Raw genomic sequence first — 4,206 nt, forward strand, 5'->3', positions numbered from 1 at the left:
CAAGGTCATCAGGTTCTTAACATTTCCAAATCTATCACCATTAAATAATATTCTGCCATTTTGTTACACTTTTTAAAATCAAAATGGCATCCTCACATTAGATGCATTATCCTGCATGACCATTCTTTTGGCCACTAACCCACCTTGTCTAAACTGCCCTGAGTCTGAATACATCTGCTTCACAATTCTTAATCCAACCTAGCACTCTATCATTACCAAATTCACAAATATTACTTTTGATTCCCTTAACCAAATCACTGATATATCATGAATAGCTGGACCTTACAAGCACCAATTCATCTGATACTCTTGAGTGTCATTTCGATAAATGCGAGGTGTCGCATTTAAGACCTACCAGGGCAGGACTTATACAGATATTGGTAGGGCCCTTGCTGAACAAAAAGATCATGGGGCACAGATACATGATTCCTTGAAAGTGTAGTTAGAGTGGTGATGAAGGTGTTTGGCACACTTCCTTTCATTGGTCAGAACATTGAGTATAGGGGTTGAGATGTCGTGTTGTGGCTGAATAGGACATTGGTGAGATCACTTTTAAAATACTGTATACAATTCTGGTCCTTCTATAGGAAGGATTGTTAAACTTTTGAGAGGACACAAAAAAGATTTACAAGGATGTTGCTGGGACTGCAGATTTTGAGTTTTTGAGCTTTTGTCAAAAGCTTTCCATAGGGAGAGGTTGAATAGACTAGGGTTTTTTTTCCCTTGAGCCTTGGAGGCTGAGGGTTGACCTTACTGAGGCTTATAAAATCATGAGGGGCATAGATATGGTTAATAGCCAAAGTCTTTTTCCTAGGGTAGGGGCATCCAAAACTAGAGGGCATATGTTTAAGCTGAGAGGAAAAAGATTTTAAAAAGACCTGAAGGGTAAACGTTTTTACACAGTGGGTGGTGCATATATGGAATGAGTTGGCACAGGAAGTTGTTAGGGACCAGGCCGGACCTGCTCGAAACATTTCAAGAAGGTAGCCTAGACCCTATTGTTTCTAGTTGTTTTGAGCAGGTATAAGGTGGATACTTCAGGAATGATGCAGCTGGCCCAACCACTTAGTTTTAAACAAAACAGAATTTATTTGCAAGATTACTGATAGAAACACAAACAAAAGAGAACAGCTTATAGAATAATAATCCATCCAAAAACTTAACTTAAATCTCAACTTCATGATGCTGTTCTAAACTCTTGCAACGATCCCCATAAACACCCCTTGGCAAAAAAAGGAAAAATCAAACACAGGTTCTGAAGGAGAGATGTCAGAGAGATTCAGCTGGAACACCTTCCATGTAGCTGTTTCTTTGACCAACAGCCTCAAAACTGACTGCTTGTTCCAAATAGCCAGACTATTAAAACCCAAACCAAACCAGAAAAAAGCTGAGCTGGGAGAACTGGCCACTCCCCTTTCATTGTACAAGTGTTTTTTTTAAACTTAAAAGGTCCATCAAGTAGGTCAACCCAGACATTTCACAACCTGTGTCTTTACAACCTCCTGAATAAAAAAACAAGGACAACATAAACTTGCTTAAGGAGCAGCAGCATTACAAAGTAGTGGAGACAGGTATAATTATAACATTTAAAAGGCATCTGGATGGGTATATGAATAGGAATGGCTTCGAGAGATATGAGCCAAATGCCAGCAAAAGGGACAAGATCAGATTGGGATGTTTGATCAGCACGTTGGGTTATCTGGGTTGATCTACTTGATGGACCTTTTAAGTTTTAAAAAAACACTTGTACAATGAAAGGGGAGCGGCCAGTTCTCCCAGCTCAGCTTTTTTCTGGTTTAGTTTGGTTTGGTTTGGGTTTTAATAGTCTGGGCTGTTTGGAGCAAGCAGTCAGTTTTGAGGCTGTTGGTCAAAGAAACAGCTACATCACCTGTTGGACTGAAAGGTCTGTTTTCGTGCTGTACATCTCTGACTCTATGACCTCACTTGTCACTGCTTTCTACTCAAGAAACAATCCATTTATTCTGACATTGTTTCCTATCGGCTCACCAATTCACAATCCATGCCAATGTGTCACCACTAATTTAAGTGATTTGATTTATAAACTCTTCTGTGAGACTTTGTCAAAAGCTTTCTCAAAATCCAAATACACGAAATCCACTGGTTCCTGCTCATCTATACTACTCGTTACATCCTCAAAAAAAACCCCAGCAGGTATGTCAAATATGATTTTCTTTTCATAAATCTCTGTTGAACTTATGTATTCCTACTGGTATTTTCTAAGTATCCTGTTAATACATCTTTTACAACAGATTGTGACATTTTCACTAGTGCTGATATTAGACTAACTGCTCTGTAATTCCTAGTTTTCATCCTCCTTTTTTTCAAATAATGGTGTTTACATTTGCCCCTGTCAAATCTGCTGAGTCTGTTCCAGAATCTACAAAGCTTTGGAAGATGACAATACAGCATCCACTATTTCAATAGTCATCTTATTCAGTACCTCAGGATATAGGTTGTCAGGATGTGGAGATTTATCAGCTCTCAATGCCATTAACTTCTTCAGCATTCCTTTTCCCTGATACTAATCTCTTTCAATTCCTCCCTCCTGATAGTTCCTTCCATCCCTAACATTTCTAGGAAGTTATTTACATCTTCTTCTGTGTAAACAGAATTTAAGTAGTTGTTTAATTGCATTGCCTTTTTGATTCTCTGTTATCAATCTTCTAGTTCAGACTGTGAACAACCTACATTTATCTTCATCACACTCTTTTTAAAAAAATCTATAATTATACAAGCTCTTACAACTTATTTTTATATTCCTTTCAAGTTTGTTTTCATTCTCATACTCTATATTTTCCCCTCTTAGTTAAACTCTTGGCTGAATTCTAAATTGCTCCCAGTGCTCAGGCTTGCCACTTCTTCTGGCAACTTTATGAGTCCATTTTTTTGATGTTACTTGTTTTGTTTGCCATGTCTTCGCTATTCCACATTTTACTGCAACTGTTGCAATACATACATTCATTCATTCTTTCCATCATAACAATTACCTACACAAAGTCATGTGTTTTAATAAAGATATCCAGTCTATTGCAGCTGACTCATCCTTCACGCCTTTGTTCTCTCCTTGTTTAGATTTAGAACCCAAGTTTTGGATTGGACTATTTCACTTTGTTATTCACACTTCACACTCGTGATAGTTAATTTTGAATTTCGGAGAAATTGACTGATGGTAATTAATACTGATTGTGCAGTTATGAGGATACTTAAGAAGCAATTAATTGACTTAACTCTGTGTATAGAGTTCATTAAATAATGACCCCAGACCAATAAAATAACCACACCTTTCAGATGTTGCTCTCGTGAGACTAATGGCAGACTGCTACAGCTGAAGTAGCTTTTGCAGGTAGGTAATGACAAATGCTGTCAGCTTATGGTTACTTTGGCAACAATTACAAAAGCAAATACAGCTATGTGTGAAGATGAAACCACATGGTCATGGATGTATGCAATCAGATATATGGATAGGCAAACTTACATATAAAAATGCATGCTACTTCTTTGTTTTGAATATGAAATATTATATTTTGCAATAGTAAGATTAACTGCACAACATATATACGTATCTAAATTGCTGCACATTACTTTACTTCAATATTTGTGTAAACCTATTGCACAACTGTGAAGTGTATAAATAACTTCCTCACGAGTAGCAATTAAAATACATAATTCATTGATAGATTTTCATTTGAACCATTTAAAAATACAAGACAAACTTTGACATGAACCCTACTATAACAAGGAAAATAAATGTTTGTATCATTTCTCTCAAGCTCCTGTTGATCTCGTGTGACTTAGAAGAAACTCACCAGAAGTTGTCCCCTCCAATTTCTCAGTTTAAACATAAGAAAATAATTAAAACAAAGGCAGTTTCTCTGCAGTTCAAGCTAAAAGAAAAGAGCAAATACTGAAAGGTGCTCTATTGCTACCTTATCAGATGAATGACATGACAATATTAAAAATCACAAACTTAAAAATCACACAACACCAGGTTATAATCCAACGGGTTTAATTGGAAGCACTAGCTTTCAGAGCAGCACTCCGAAACCTAGTGCTTCCAATTAAACGTGTTGGACTATAACCTGGTGCTGTGTGATTTTTTTTTAACTTTGTACACCCCAGTCCAACACCAGCATCTCCATATCTTAAAAATCACACAACACAAGTGATAGTCCGACAGGTTTATAA

The sequence above is a fragment of the Chiloscyllium punctatum genome, chromosome 3, assembly GCF_047496795.1.
Source record: "Chiloscyllium punctatum isolate Juve2018m chromosome 3, sChiPun1.3, whole genome shotgun sequence".
In the NCBI taxonomy this organism is placed as follows: domain Eukaryota; kingdom Metazoa; phylum Chordata; class Chondrichthyes; order Orectolobiformes; family Hemiscylliidae; genus Chiloscyllium; species Chiloscyllium punctatum.